This window comes from Schistocerca nitens, chromosome 10, assembly GCF_023898315.1.
Source record: "Schistocerca nitens isolate TAMUIC-IGC-003100 chromosome 10, iqSchNite1.1, whole genome shotgun sequence".
Classification (NCBI taxonomy): Eukaryota; Metazoa; Arthropoda; class Insecta; order Orthoptera; family Acrididae; genus Schistocerca; species Schistocerca nitens.
Window position 1 is genome coordinate 67,001,286 of NC_064623.1, and position 17,396 is coordinate 67,018,681.

The window sequence follows — 17,396 nt, forward strand, 5'->3', positions numbered from 1 at the left end:
TAAGTACTGACGGAAACTGCTTAATAAAGTAGGATCAGTTTATTCTATCTCGTGACATTTTTTTTTTTTAAAAGTCAAAAAACACTTATTACGTACTGAAGGGAGCTACAACATTAAGAACAATCGCTTCTCGGCTTTTGACAAGATATTGCTTAATAAAGTAGGATCAGTTTATTCTATCTTGTGAGATTTTTTTTTTTTAAAAGTCAAAAAACACTTATGCTTTTGACAAGATCAATGTTTATCTCTCCCGCATTCCTTTGTTTCTCAACATTCTCCTCAGCTCTTTCATCTCTGTAATACATGCTCTCTGGCGACTTGTGACGTCATTGTTCAAAGCCGACGGGTTGTATCACTGTATCCCCTGCTGCACTAGTCCCGCGTTGGGTCAACAGAAAGGTCCGATCTTACTCGTCGGCTTTGACCCGTGACGTAAGCGTGTTGTGGTGTGTGACGTCATTACGGCGCGGAAAACCTAATACATGGTTTGATGTACTCTTGTTTAAAGAACATGTATACGTAATATGAAGCAATTTGATGAACATATTGATCTGTAGCGTAGCCCACTTGAGGTTAGGTTGGGAGTTTTTTTTTTTGGAATGCGGCCGCGGCAGCGGCCGCCTATGATTCGAAAATATTGATTTGACACTAATGAAGCCTGTGGGGGGATGGGGGGGCACTGCAGACTCCCCCCACCGCATAACATGTTTAGTTTCTCCCCACCCAAAAACCCCCAATTTCCCACGCTTGTCCCGTTACAGTCATTAGGCTTTTTGTGAAACTTGTGTATTTCAGTGTTTACAATACGTATTCGATGTTTTTATATCCGCCATATTGGAATTGTTGTTTATAGTCGTTTCCGCGGTATTTGTGACGTCATGGGTCAAAGCCGACGGGTAAGATCGGACGCTTCTGTATTTCCCCCGCGTTCTATAAGGCGTGGTACCTGGTTCGAGAAGTCTAGATTGGGCATGCGTGAGATTGTGCTTATTACATATTATTTTTGTTATAGATGCCCACAGAGTTCTGTATTTCCGTGTAGCGTACACATCACATGGACTTTCACACAACGACAACACCGGCAACGAGTAAGGTAAGTCGTTTCCTTAGTAACTACAAGTACTTTCGTAACGCTCTTATTTTGTTGTTACTGTAGTGACCACTGTAAACACACCCATAACGCCCGCCACTAGAGTGGCATGATCGATTTACAATCGCAAATTCGTTATCTGTCGTTTGGAACGCGCGACTTCGATAGGCAATCATTCTTGGAAATTACCGAATTGTAAATCACGTCACGAAACTGTCGGCGTTCATTTCCAAATGGTAATCACTGCAGTTTTTCTTGCACGTAAATACAAGTTCATACTCAGAAATAGAACCGGATGAAGAGTAAGCATGCAGAATATAGGGCCTATATCCGAGAACCTATCCCTTTGAGAACTATAAAACAGCCAGTACCATCACTCATTTTCCAGCAGATCATCTTGGAATGATTCTAATTGACCCATGATTCATCAAGGTAAATACGTTGTTGAACTGCCTCCTTCTGTTGTATCGTCAATCTTTATATGGGATATAGGCCTAGTTCTTGCTGCATCTAGGTCACTTCTTTGAACTAAAAACTCTATTCTTACCATATCTAGAACCAACGTCTTTTAAAATTCTTTACCTTGACGAAGCCTGCATAACTGTAACACGTTTTTGTTACGTCGGGCATTCATCATTGACATGGAGCACATTAAAACATCGTTGTTAAAACTATCCATTTGTGTTAAGGTTCCTTGCGATTCGATGCTTTCCTGGCGACACGATACCATCTGTTTCTACGGTTCTTACAGCTCTGGCATTTTCCTTTACAATTCTTTTGCCGGCACCACATGCTTCTGGAGTCCGTTCTTGTATTTTCCAATGTCGACAGTAGCAGACCTGCTTTGAAATTTACGTTTGAAAAAGTTATAAATGCGGTAAATAATCCGTCTGGCCTGCTTGTGAAGCACTTTACGTTTATTGCTGTTACCAGACTTTTTTTTTTAATCGCACTTAAACATTTACAAGATACACATTCACAGCTATACTGCCGCAAGAAAAAAAGTAAACAAAAAAATTGATAGTTGAATGAATAATTCTGTTGTCGCGAAGTGCAGCATGGAGGGGCGAGACTTTCACTCTCGAGCTGCAACTCTCTGCTAGCCGCTCGGAAAGAAAATGATAATAATTGACGGCTAGTGGATTCGCAGAGCGGCTGAAAACTGGGCCGCCTTCTTACATGACTGTCGTGCTCAGATTTATAACTTTTTTGTACTGGAAAATGACAAAATTCATGATAATTTGTAAAAATTGGTGATTTCGCTAAAATCGCCAATTTTTCGCGTTATCGTTGTCGCGAAATTTTCATGTCCCTACGTATCAGAAGGTGGTGTCAGGCGGACTATGAATTCATATTCGTGAGCTAGTTAGATAGTGTCCTCTGTGTTATCATTTCATGGCAGTACATGATATATGGATGCATTTGCACACATGAATGTGTTCACCACGAATATTTTCTTGTGGGGGTTTTCATATATTCTGCATATGTGATGGTTACAGGTGGTATCCTGTATTTGGTTCCCTGACACGTCTTGGACATTCATTTTATGTATATGAAATAAGTATGCCCCCTCCCCCTATGGTTTACACCTCAGAATTTTATACTTTGGCACTACGCATAGATGTATTTATATTGTCATTTTGACAGCTTACCATACTGATAGATTTGTTGAGCATGTCTTTCAGCAAGGGCTTCTTTCTCACAGATGCGTAGATGTTGTTCATCTTGAACATTATTGTGAGTTCTATGCATTGTGTATGGTACGATATAGGTGATTCTCTACATTTGGTCTCTTGACATGCTTTTGGACATTCAGTTTATACACGACATAAGTACACCTATTTTCATCTTGGCATTTTATACCTTTGATGTGATGCTGTCCTCGTGCAAGGACTACTTGCGTACAGATGCATGTTTCTTCGCGTTATTTATTTCTGAAGTTGTGGTTTCTTTCATATATTTATCATTTTCTACAGTTATTTTTGTCGTTTAATAGGTTACGTCAGGATTGTGCAAATAATGTATCATCCAATGGACAATAAAAATCATGGAATATTTAAGTTATTAATAATAGTCTAGTATATTTGTGCAATGTATAGAGTGGAAATTCATTATGGTATACTTTAGGTATGTGACAATAGATCAATCTATTGGTTTTACCAAATGATTACTATAAATTCGTGTGTAGAGTCTTATCCTTTATTCTTATTCTGTTTATAATCTGTCTTTGTATTGCTTGGTTATGATGCTATCATTACTGTTTATGCCTACAGGCCTGAAGATAGTGCACTGAAACTGCTAGCCATACAATGACATCATAACGATGGCTGTTGGTGTTTCATTTTCTTACAGAAGTGAATGGCTGAAGTCCGACAGACCTCCAATCACAAGGCTGGACATACAAATACTTCAGGAATATGACTGGCTTCAGAGTGGGGAGACATTAAACAAGGTCCAGCAAGGTTCAGTGTTTGACCCACTCCTTTTTTGGTACACATATGTGATTTACCTGGGACACTTGAAACACTGTGATATATTGGAAAAAAAGGGTCAAACACATCCATAGTAGAAAAATCCAGGAGAATAATGGAAGAGTCATGCAAGTGATTCACAGCCAACACCAATTTTGCTAAACCTCCTCATATTGTGCAGTTCCAAACAAATACAACTGACTTACAGGTACCAGATGTAAAGATCAGGTTGCTCTTCACCCACCCCCATCCTCTGAGAGCTATTAGTTGCCTTTCCATGGACTCTTTCTGGTATGACATTTAAAAATAAATTTAAATCTAGTGATCATCAAAATGGATTATATTTTCTCTAAAAAAGGGTACTACATAGATATTCCTCTAACAGCTCATATAACTGGTCTCAAATTACAGTAGGTGCCCCAATTATTAGGGACAGTATTAATATTTATATAATTTATAGCTTAAAAACTTGTTTGAACAAACAAAATGGTTTTCAAAGAGTTGTTTTATTTTGATATTGCTAGTAGTATAATTGTTATTGCTTTTCACAAGCGACAATGTGCATCGTTTGTCAATTATGTGATGTTTCTTCTCACTCAGTTATTGAACATTAAAAAGTGTGGTTTGCTATATTGTCATTTTTAACATTGCCTATTTGCTTTTCAGTAGTTTTCATATTCAGAGTAATCAAAAAGTCATTAATTCTTCTTATTAAAATACTTTTGCTGAGTTTTACCAACATTTTTTAAATACTTGTTAACAGTTCGACATGATAACCTCAAATTTGCTTCTTTTTAGAATGGTTACGCTTTGGACACTTCTCCAAGAAAATGTAGAGAAATGTTCATTTTATACTAATGACTGGGTAAAAACAAGGGGGAAAAAAACGGCATATTGCTTCACCAAAGCAGCCCTTCTAAAATTGTTGCTTTTTAAATAAATAATTTTTTAAAAAACAGTGATCCTTTTTTCTTACATTTCCATTGCTTTGAATTATTGGGTTACTATAGGAACCGGGGAAAGCAATCAACACAATTATAATTATAATGCGTACAGTTAGAAGCTAGCAACAAACACGACATAGGAATCGGTAGAGCATTGCAGAAACAATAACGTGCCTGTTGGCATGTGGCATGGCCTATTTAGACAGTAGGCTACATGTGTATGTGCAGTATCCAAGACTTCGCCCCCTCCCCCCCGCAGATTCATAATGTAGTTTATCACTGTCATTCTCTAACATGCACCCCAACACCACTAAAAGTTGGAGGACTCCACACTGTGCCTCGAGAAGAGATTGTTGATCTGTGCGGCATTCACATTGAACACAAAGCACTCATACAAGTATGTAGTACGAAAAGAGGATCCTGCACAGCAGACCTGGCAGTCCGCCACTCCATATATTATAAGAATGTAGGAACTTAATAGTTCCATGGCATAGACCACAACCTGGCCATTCCCCCAACCACTTATAATCGGAACGCAATTACAACCTTACTGTGTAGTACATAGATAAAGACTGATTTTTATTCTGTTACAGTAATCCCACCAAGATGTCGGGTCAGAGCAGGAAAAGTGGAGAGCACTGCTTCAGATGGGCCCCGCCCCCCCCCCCCCCCCAGTATTGTGACTGTGAATTGCACAATAAATCGTAAATTCAAAATCATTATGAACCACAAATACCATTAGGGAATGTATGTATCTGCATGTAAATGCAATAACCCATAGATCCCTAAAGAAGTTCCTGCAAGATGTTCAATTATCAACTTTATATGAGAGTGGTATGGAAAATAACTGCCGTTCTATAGTGTATGCTTGATGGAGCGCTGCCACTGTCACATTTGCATTTCGTAAGTGTTCTTTCTCACATTCACTCAACTCCTGAGCACTACAACGAACAATTCCATATGTGAGCAGTAATAATGTTTTTTTTTGGCACAAAACATTTCAGCAGCAGACATGTTTTGCATGACAATGCTTGTACTCACAGCACATGAAAACCCCAGAGATTTTGAAACAATTTTAATAGTATGTTTTCATTATCCTCCATACAGCCCAGTGATTTCCATCTCTTTATTCACATGAGGAAGTGGCTTGTCGCAGTACTTTGATGATGATGCTGAACTTCAAAATGCTGCATCCAAATGGCAGAATTTTATGGAGAAGGAATTTGTAACTTAGTGAAATGCTATGACACATGCTTGAACTTAAATTGTGACTATGTTGAAAAATAGCAAAAAACTGTAGTTTTTAGATGTACTGGTATATAATCATTTTTTCTATGCACATTTTTTATTTACAGCTAAATGGTAGTTCCTTCCTGAACCACCCTTACACGGTATTTATTAATAAAGGAAATCAATTTCCCAAATGGATCAGTGATCAATGTGGGTATTTTCTGAGTAAAGCCATCTGCATTGCTTAATATATTACTTTATTTATAATAATGTTTTGGCTACTGCCAAGAATGAGAGATGTTACTGATACATTATCAGACTACAAAGCATGAAAAATTAAAATGTTTAAAAATTTTAAATGTTCATGTAACAAAACCTAGAACTTGTAAAACAATGTTCAGTGTCAAGAGTTTCAATAAAATCTATATATAAGCAGGTCACCAACTGTCGACTTGGTTGAAAAGATTAACAGATACAAGTGCTAGCTGAGACGTGGTGCTAGTGTGAGGCACGTAGCTTCCCCTCAGGTCAAAATTATAAAAGGCACAGTCTTACAAACATTCAGAGTTAGATTATAGAACACAGTTTCAGTGGTTTCAGTTGCACATTTATAAAATTAGCATTTCAGATGGCAGCATTAAGTTTATGTGCATTAAGTTCCAGTGCATGTGAAAGGGGAGACATACAAAAAAACATAAAATTTTGTTTATCTATGAAAATAAGCAGGAGTCACACTTCTTTAATTTTGTTATATATAATTTATCTGTTACAAAGGTCATTCTTATATTCTGCATGTTAAGTACAATACAATGTAAGAAAAATGTCAACATTTCCAAACAAGTTTTTTTCAAACCATTCACTTACAGTAAACGTATAAAAAAGCTGACAAAGAAATCTGTTAAGATGGATAAATTTTATGGACAAAACTGTTTTAAAAATCAAACTAAATCAAATACTGTTAATAAACTTGTCAAAAATACTAAGAACATTCATCATTTATGCAAAAAAAAAGCTGAACATTCAGTTTTTTAATCACACAAGCATGATAGATACGACATTCCTAAAAAATCAACAGATGGCACACTCAACTTTTCCTGTACTACATCAAGTTACATGTGTGTACATATGTAAAAAACTGTACTCTTAAACATGTTACTATGTTACATGTGTTGTACTGTTGTGTTGTACTGTTAACACTTTTTTCAGAATTTTGAGGTTTACAGTTAAAAGTTCAAATCAGTTTTTACTGCATTCTGAAAATTTTTATTCCTGACACTTTCTACGTTTTCCATTTCCAGTACACAATTATGCATGTCCAGTACATAAAAACTATGCCTCATGAACTAAAATTTGGCCAGACAGTGTATTCAAATGTAGACTCATAAAACAGTCGAGTGCCACCAGCCACTGGTAAGAACAGTAGTCAGTAGAGCCTCGCACCTGAACCTGCGTTCTTGTGCTGGTCTGAAACACACATCACCATGCATGCGGCACTCGAAATGTTAAATTACTATATTTTGGAAGGCACCTCCATATTGCAGAAACTTGCTCCCAGAGGCAAATTGGGTGGCCTGCCCTGCGTGAGGTGAGATGCAGCTCACTCGACAGCATGGGAGTACATCAATGTCGACACACGTCACACTGGCACTTGTCAAAAAAATTGAAAAACCAATTGGTATTAAATTAACTAACTCTATTCATTTAAAACTGTTTGTAGATCTCTTGTTTTCCCAAACAGAAATATATTTTGACCTTAGCTGCACTGTTACAGTAGGGTGTGTGTCACAAGACAATATTGAGTGGAAGTATGCAGTATGTTAACAGTTCTGTCTGCAGGCCGACATAGTGAAGGAGATTTCTGACCACAAAGCAGTCAGAATTGAGCTTTTAGATTAACGTAACTGTATAAGTAGTATCCTGTAAGTGAGATATTGTAGTCATAGGATACTATGTTTTGTGAAGCACACATTTTTATATTTCTGAATGTTTAAAACTACTTGCCAATCTTTGCACTATTTTGAAATCTTATCAACAGTTGACTGGATATTTGTGCAGCCTGTTCCATCGTCAGTACTTCACGACATCATCAGTAAGAAGTGTGAGGTTGCTATTATTAATTTCTTCCAGGTCATCAACATAAATCACGAATAACAAGGGTCCCATCATGGGCCTTAAGTTACTTCTACACCTGTCACTGAATCTAGACAACATGCTGTGACCTCCCTGCCAAGAAATCCTCAGATATTCACAGATCTCACTTGATACATTGCTACTTCCTTTAATAAGAATACGAACAGTTCAAAATCTGCTGCTCTTCATTTAAGAATAGAAGTGTGGATTGTGTACCTGAAGGTCATAAAATTGTTTCACACAGACTGGGATAAGAAATTAGATTAGATTGCATTAGATTCAGTTTTCATTCCATAGACCCAGAAATGAGATGACTCTTGTGGGTGTGGAACATATCAGAAAGTATAACATAATACACATAACAAAATATTTGAATATAGTACTCACTTCCCAGATCATTTGTCTGGAGATTGTCAAAACATGTGAAGACATTACAGTAAACTGAAACTGCTAATATTTACAGAATTAATACACTGTCAGAATGAAACAAAATTATGCACTTTTAATAAATATGCCATACACAAGGTACGTGATCTTAACTATTGTGAGAGAGTGCTGTCAAAACGGAAATCTAACTGGCTTTTTACTTAAGGTGGTCTAACAGTCCCTGTTAAGGTATTCATGTATAGAATAGGAGTTGCCTATCAAGAAGTCTTTCAAACTCTGTTTAAACTGTGCTTTATCTGAAACCACGTTTTTAATGGCTGCTGTCAATTTACTGAAAATGTGTGCTCCTGAATATTGGATCCCTTTTGGACCAAGGTAAGTGATTTTAAGTCTTTATGTAGATTGTTTTTATTCCTGCTATTGATACTAGGTATTGAGCTATTGGTTGGAAATAGATACATATTATTTGGAAAAAAAAGATATTAAGGAAAGAATAAGCTGAGAAGTAGTGGTTAGAATACCCAGTTCCTTGAACAGGTTTCTACATGATGTTTTTGAATTTACTCCACAAATGAGTCTTAGGACGCACTTTTGCATTCTAAAAACTTTTGCTTGGTTTGAGGATGCCATATGACATAATGAAAGTAAGCCAAGTATGGAATTTTTTTTATATCTGTATCTCCTACATCTGACACAATTTGCATTGCAAATACAAACTTGTGTAGGTGCTTCAGCAATTCTGTGTATTACCTTCCCAACTGAATTTATTATCGGGCTGTAATCCCACAAATTTAGCTCTGTCAATCTCTTCTATCTGCATGTCTTCATTTGTTTTATACATGCTGGAAGGAAATATCTTACAGGTTCTGAAATGCTTATGGTGGGTCTTTTCGAAGTTTAATGACAGTGAATGAACTTTAAACCATTTATTAATGTCAGTGAAAATTTTATTAGCAGCAATTTCTAAATCTGTATTTGACTTGCTATTTACTGCAACGTTTGAAAACAAAACAAACTTAGTATCTGGCAATGTAACAGAGCAGAGGTCATTAACGTACATAAGAAAAAGCAATGGACCAAGATGGATCTTTGAGGAAAACCACATGTAATTAATCCCCAGTCAGATGAAGACTGACTGCTTATTTCACATACATTTCGCAACAGCACCCTTTGTTTCCTGTTAGTTAGCTAAGATTCGAATCATTTTATAGTACTGATAGTGACACCACAATATTCTAATTTACTTAAGAGAATGCTGTGATCCACAGGTCACAGAAAATGCCAGTAGCCTCTAATTTGTAGTCTAATGGATTGAGTACACTCCCACTGTACATGTAAATAGCCTTCTCTATACTGGAGTCGTGTGGTTGTCTTGTAACAAACAGTATCACAACTTGTTTCGAATTCTTAGTAAGTCATCATCAGGTAACCTTCTTCTTATTCTTCTTTTGTTAAACAAGTAAAGGTATAGTAAAATGTTAGGAAAATAAATTACAATCAATAACACAATACATAAATAATATTTACAATCATTTTCATTTAGAGCAGTTGCCAGTCTTTGCAGCTAATGCTGAAATTATGATAGTATAGCATTTCATCAAATATAGCTTCATTTTCTGCAAAACAGTCTGACATTGCAACTAATATAACTGGGTAACTCATTACCACATGTAATGAACAGTAAGGGCATATTACACTCCATTGCGACACATAATTAGCTCTACATATCATTTTCCATGCAAGATAGCTTGCTGTATTTTGCCTGCCAAGAAGTATCAGTCCAGTCACACATGCAGTAATCTACCCTATATGAACAATAGTCTTCAGTAGTTGTCAGTGCAATAGTAAACCAAAAAAAAATTCTTAAATTAATTAATGATTGTTGTTTGGTGGTCAACTAGGTAAATTGGAAAATCCAAGATTTGAGTCCTCAGTTGGTTTTAGAATTTTTTTATCACTTAATACATCTTTTACCACTTACAAGAAATGCCACAGTGCACTGTGGTTTGGAGTCCACATTACACTGTAGGTCCCCAATAACTGGCTGTGCAAGTCGGTTCTGAGGGTAGGGGAAAGGGCGCAGCACTTCCAACATTACCACGCCCAGTAGAGCACAGTGATGTTTGAGCCGTCCTTCACACACGGACAGTTAACCCTGTGGTACCTTCTCTCCACAGTTCTTAGCATACTGTGCTCCGTAACTGCAAGCTCGATTTTGCAAGGCTGATCTTTCCACTGTAAACAGTGCTGCTCTTGTCCTATATGGGAAGTATAACTGTAGTGTTAACATGTATAAAGAAAAATTAAAACTGAACTCTAGAGTACAACTGTCCCACACATCTGCCATTACATTCAGTGCCTGAGGCAACATGAGACGTGCGTAGTGCACCATTCTTTTAGCCATTTCTATACCTTTTGAAATCAGAGCTGCTAAATTTAATAGCTTTTCAGCTGTTCTCAAGAGGCAAAATTGAAGTCTTCTAGTTAAGTAAAAATCGTGGTAGTAAAGGGGATCTAACTGATGAGTGCTACACTATTTTAGATGTGCTTGCTGTTCGACCAAAGCAATAGAGATGTACAGGGAATAAAAGGCAAGTACCTAAATTTCAGATGGTTATAATAGTTGTTTCCAAAAATCAGTTTCGAATATCCAGACTTGTACTGTATGAGGCATATATAGGCAGGCTATTTTTGAGGATTTCTCTGTAATATGCTGAGTCTTCTATGACGTAATTTCACTGCTACTGCTATGATGTCATTTATTTTTCATATTGGGCCACAAAGCAATTTGTTTTTGTTGTTTCCCCTCTAAATGAATTCATTCAAACTGTGAATGAAGTCACCAACAGACTGACTTAACTATAGTTTTCAGTGATTAATTAGATATAAGTAAAACAATGTTTCACGATGTGGAACACAGTTTAATTCAGATTCATGGTCATTCCTCAGATGAAAACCACTTGCTCACATACAGTATTTCCCGAGTCAAAATCGTAGATAAAGGACACTGATCATCTCTATATCTACACAGATGCTTCACAAGAGACACCGTATGGTGCATGGCAGAAGGTACCCATAGCGCTACTAGCCCATTCCTTTCCTGTTCCACTCACCAACAAAGTGAGGGAAAAACGACTGTCTATATGCCCTAATTTCTCGTATCTTATCTTCCTGGTCCAAATGCACAATTTATGTTGGAGGCAGTAGAATCATTCTGCAGTCAGCTTCAAATGCTGGTTCTCTAAATTTTCTCAGTAGTGTTCCTTGAAACAAACACCCCCTTCCCTCCAAGGATTCCCATTTGGGTTCCCGAGGCATCTCCGTACCACTTGCATGTTGTTCAAAACTACCGGTAACAATAGCTTGCCTCTGAGTTGCTTCAGTGTCTTACTTTAATCTGACCTGGTATGGGTCCCAAACACTCAAGCAGTACTCAAGAATAGGTCGCACTAACACCCTATATGTGGTCTCCTTTATGGATGAACCACACTTTCCTAAAATTTTCCCAATAAACCGAAATCAGTCATCCACCTTCCCTATCACAATCCTCACATGCTTGTTCCATTTGATACTGCTTTGCAATGTTATGCCTAGGTACTTAAATGACAGGACTGTGTCAAGCAGCACACTACTAATGCTGTATCCAAAGATTCTGGGTTTGTTTTTCCTACTCATTCACATTAACTTACACTTTTCTACATTTAGAGCTAGCTGCCATTCATCATGCCAACTAGAAATTTTCTCTACGCCATCTTGTATCCTTCTACAGCCACTTAACTTTGGCACCATGGCATCATCAGCAAACAGCCACAGACTGCTGCCCACTCTGTCCTCCAAATCATTTATGTGTATAGAGAACAATAGTGGTCCTATCCCACTTCCTTGGGCACTTCTGATGATACCAGTATGTTGTCGAGGACAACATACTGGGTTCTATAACTTAAGAAGTCTTTGAGCCACTGACATATCTCTGAACCTATTCCATATGCTTGCACATTTGTTAACAGCCTGCACTGGGCAAATGCTTTCCGGAAATCTAGAAATATGGATCTGCCTGTTGCCATTCATCCATAGTTTGCAGTATATCATGTGAGAAAAGGGCAGTACTGTTCTGAAGAATGAAGCAATACACTTTCCCTTAAAGGAACATACACAGACATGTAACTAGTGTCTTACTTCTGAAATAACTGAAGTGGTGCTTTGCACATTTTTTTATTAAATTGTGATTGTAATGACAGGAAAACAAATACAAGAAATGGATAATGATAATTCACACAGATCAATAAAATAAAATTTTAAAAATTGGTCAGTAATTTACAAGCATAAAATCAGTTCAATACAAGAATAATTCAGAGCAAGCTGCAATAATTATGAATCAGAATGCCAAATCAGTACTAACATAGACTTGGAAAAAGTGCAAAAGGAGATGGTACCAATTTGTGCATTATCTAGGAGCGAAAACAATGCAGAGAAATTGCAAGTTGTGCATATTTATTACTGCTCAAAAAATTTCTGGTGGTGGTAATAGTTTTATTCATTGGCAGATTACTTTTACAAGGATACTGGACATGTTTTGGTACTATATTTTAAGAATGATAAAAATAATGAAGTTCATGTATACAGGTATTTACATACTTACAGGTCTAGTCTGCCAATAATGGAACGGGTAGTTGGCTGTACCCTTGTAATAGACACCATCCTGATATTTGCCTGAAGTAATTTAGGAAAACCACAGAAAAGCTAAATCAAGTTGGCTGGATGAAGATCTGTGCCTTCACCTTCCTCAATATAAGGCCAGTCTGTATAAAACAGTACTATCTTACTTTGTTTATCCTAAGAGTACAATACTATTTTGCAAAGAAGATATTAAATAACTGTAAAAAATAGTGCCATCCTGATCATTCATTTCTCACTTCCACTTGCTGCACATGCTACACGCACATTGTTTCATAATGTAACACTATACACATTATCAGCTAAGAAAAGGACCATAGAGACAATGTTTGCTTTCCATTTTGTGTGCCCCTATTCTGAAAAACTGAGTCAGCTGTTGTGTGAGATGATGAGCTCAGAAAGAAGATAAGATGTTAATATCATACATTGCATAGCTTTTGGAATAAGATTTTCCAGAAAAGAATAAAAGAAGTGAAAAAAGACCAGAGTGTGAAAGTGTTATGTAAAATAATAGCTGTTTTATCATCAATGTTATTATTATTATTTGTTTGAGTTATATTTTTTTTGCCAAATCTTTACCCTGTGTTATCTAAGTAATCCTTCACTGTGTACAATGTATTGCTTAATAGGTATTTTTAAACTGCTTTTTTAAATAAGCTTGTTTTCGTAATTTTATTGGGTACTTTACTGTACAGTTTTATTCCTTGGTAGAAAATGCTCCTCTGACTTTTATGGTTATACTTTCTTCGTAAATGTAAGCTCAGTGTAGCTCTTGTTCCATCATTATGAATTTTTCTGACCAATTAAATCTGTATGCAAGATCAGGACTCAAACCTGGGACCTTTGCCTTTCACGAGCAAGTACTCTAGCGACTGAGCTACCCAAGCGTAAATCACGACCTGTCCTTCCAGATTTACTTCCACCAATATGTCATCTTCTACCTTCCAACTCTCACAGAAGTTTGTGGAGTAATTATCATTATTATTTTTGATACGTACAGTTGACTGGTAAATGTACTCACATGATGCAGTTAAAATCCCCTGTGTTTTTAACAATTATTTACGAGGCCCTTTTCTGTTGTTTGAAAACTGTGTTCATATTTTGCATGTTTGTTCCCCAGGAAAGAATGACATAGCTAACAACAGTATGCAACTGAAACACACTTGCCGTTACGCGCTGATGACAAAATTTGATTTCTTAGTGACTATAACATTACTATCATCAGTAAACAGGAGTTTTTCCCCATGATGAACACTATTGGTAAAGTCACTGATGTATATCAGGAAGATTATTGGCCCTAATATGATACACTAGAAGCTGCTGTAGTGAAAAATTGCTTGTTTGAATCTGTCTCAGGTTCTTTGGCCAATGTTTGATGATTTTTCTGATGTTTTGCCAACATGAGTGGCTGGCATTGTCGAAACTTCACCCTGCGCTGCTGGTGGTGGACTGGAGACGAGCTCATGGCTGCAGATTATATGTACCTGAAGCGCCACTGTCCAAGGGCTTTCCCATGGTTGTTACCTCTGCAGTTCTCCCCTTGCTACCTGCAACAGTTGTTCGCTGCAGAACAGGAGTCCAGGATCCATTCAGCTTGAGGATTTCTTCTTTCTTGTTGAAGCTATTTTCATGTTTGTGTATTTCTATAGCTTCCCTGGATAAGCGTGTGTGAGAGCACTTCTCTATAGCAAGAAGTTCCGTGTAGGTGAATTTTTATATGTGTTTGGTCTCAGGAACATACTGTATACCATGTAAATGTGAAGAAATCTATGATGGAATGACTGGATGATCAATCAGCAGCAGAATCACTGAACATAAGTAACACTACAGGTTGGGGTAGGTGGAAAAATTGGCTGTGGAGGAGCCAGTCTACGTGAGATCGACCACACAGTAAAATTCACTGACATGGAAGTTCTTGCTGTAGAGAAGAACTATCACACCTGCTTGTTCAGGGAAGCTATAGAAATAAACAAACATGACAACAGCTTCAACAAAAAAGTGTCAAGATGAATGGATCCTGTATGTGTTCTGCAGCAAGGGGAGAACTATACATGAAATGCCCACAGAACAGTCCTCGGATGTTGGTGTGCCCGGTACATATAATATGCGGCTGCGAGCTCGTCTCCAGTCAACCGCTAGCAATGGAGGGTGAAGCTTTGACAATGCCAACCACTCTTGCTGGCGAAAAATCATTAAACAAATGTCTCCTGAAGAACCCGAGACAGAATCCAACTGGCAATTTGTAAACAAGTGGCCATGAAAGCCTTAACAATTTTGAACTCCTATATTAATGTGGTTTGGTTCTGGTAAGTGTCTTTCTAAAAGTTTCGATTTATACGATGTTTGTGTTATACATACTCTTTGTGATAGGTATGATCAGAATCAGTCATTAGCTTTGCCTCTTGTTCCTAGCACTTCTAGCTTATTTAGAAGTATCTTACAGTGAAGACTATAAAAAAATCTAAAAACATGCCGGTGACACACTCACCTTTGTCAACAGCATCAAGTTCCACTTTTCTGAGTTCTACTACAGCTGATTCTGCACTTTTACCACTTTAGGAACCAAACTGTGATTCATTATTCACCTATTCAAGCAGTTCACTAATCACATCATTTATGAAAAGGAGAGAGTGCTACTCACCGTTAACGATGACACACTTCGAGTTGCAGACAAGCATAAGAAAAAGACTGTTACAAATTAAGCTTTTGGCCAGAGCCATCTTCAGAAAAGGAAAGCAAATTCACACACATTCACATAAGTGGGCACACTTCATGCATCCACGACCGCTATTTCTCAGACTAAAGCTGCTCTGGCTATAGTGGGTGGAGATAGAAGTCATGCATGCATGACGTGTTTGCTTATGTGAATGTGTGTGTGTTTTCATTTCTTCTCTGAAGTAAGCTCTGGCTGAGAGATTAGTGTGTAACAGTCTTTTTGTTGTGCCTGTCTGCAACTCAACATGTCAGCTTTAAGGTGAGTAGCAGTCTACATTTTCATAACTGGCGATATTCCAACCTGGGCTATCCATTTTTAATTCACTAATCTGTCAGTCATAATTGATTCTATTAGTTTTGAGAATGATCACAGCAGGGAAATGGGCTGGTAGTTTTATATGTCTTCTGCAGTACGTTTCTTTAGTAGAGCTACAACTCTTGACTGTTTTAAATACTCTGGAAATTTCCCTGATGTGAATGATTCATTTATTGCGTGTGTTAGGGGAGCTTCTATACTCTGTATGCATTGTTCCAGCTCACACATTGCTGCTTCAACTATACTTTCTATCATCTATACTTTTTAAGTTTAATGTTTTCTACGGTTCTACTGATTTAATCCTTGGTAGTTATATCATTGTACATAGTGAAAATTTAATTACATGTGCTATATTTGTTTTGGAGAATTTCTGTTGTAATTTCTCTCAAATGCCTGGAAAATGCTTGTTCACATTGCCAGCTGGCACTGATCATTTATACTTTATCCCCCTCCCTTATCAGTAGGCTTTTATTCCTTTGTTTCTCTCTCCCTGTTTCCTTTTTAATCGCACCCCTGCCTGCTTTGCCTTTATTCTCTGCACTATGTTATTTTGTCATCAAATTACTTTTTTCCAGCACTTAGCGTTTTTCTATATACCTTTTCGTACCTGTGATGGAAATTTAAGAATTGTGGCTCGTTATGGCTCTTTTTAATGGAACTGGGAAACTTGAAGGTATCGGAGGTCTTCCTAATATTTGCTGTTATCCTTTTTTTTTGTGTGTGGAACATAGATACCGATGAGCATGTTTTTGGAAATGTGTTTTCAAAGTTCAATTTAAATCATGTTGAGAATTTCCCATCTACATTGATTTCTCTATATACTTCATCCCAACTTTGGTTAGCTAGTTCTCTTGAAACACCTTTTACTTTGATGTCTGATACATGTCTTTGGTAGGCCCTAAGCCTACAGTTCAGGGATTTTTTCCATACCAAATTTTACAGTTATTATTTGGGAGAGATGTTCTCCAAGAACTAATCTTTTGCAGCTACATTACACTTATCTTTGTCCATATCTATGGTGATATCATCAATTAATGATGCAGTCATTGTACTAACACTTGTTGCACTATTGACAAACAGGAACATACTAAAAGAAATGAAGGATATTGATGAGGGTGCTAAGAGTTTAATTTATATTTGTATGTATGACTCCACACAAAATTACGTTGAGTTCTGTAGTTCAGAGTTTACTTGGAACTTAAGTTATTGAAAAGTGTGTCCACACCAGTAACGGTTGACTGAGATACACACAAAATGCTAAATTTCCTGATGATGTCATGCTCTGTTAATTCAGTAGCTAATATTTCAAATTGTTTGTCTTTACTTGCTGTACTATCATGTCTTGATTTGAACTGTTCCTTTTCTGATATAAATGCATGATCCTCCACCCTTTGAAGTAATGCTACAGTAAAAGTCTGTTCTTTCATACAATGAGGATA

General features: G+C 37.2%; 1 long non-coding RNA gene across 1 annotated transcript; it reads right to left on the minus strand.

Moving 5' to 3' along the window:
* Nucleotides 1-6,024: 6,024 nt before the first annotated feature.
* On the minus strand, nt 6,025-16,911 carry LOC126210176 (uncharacterized). The gene is made up of 3 exons (XR_007540619.1): nt 15,415-16,911; nt 12,892-13,051; nt 6,025-7,199 (listed from the first exon to the last, which is right to left on the minus strand). It is a non-coding gene; the product is annotated as an uncharacterized LOC126210176 (long non-coding RNA).
* Nucleotides 16,912-17,396: the final 485 nt, after the last annotated feature.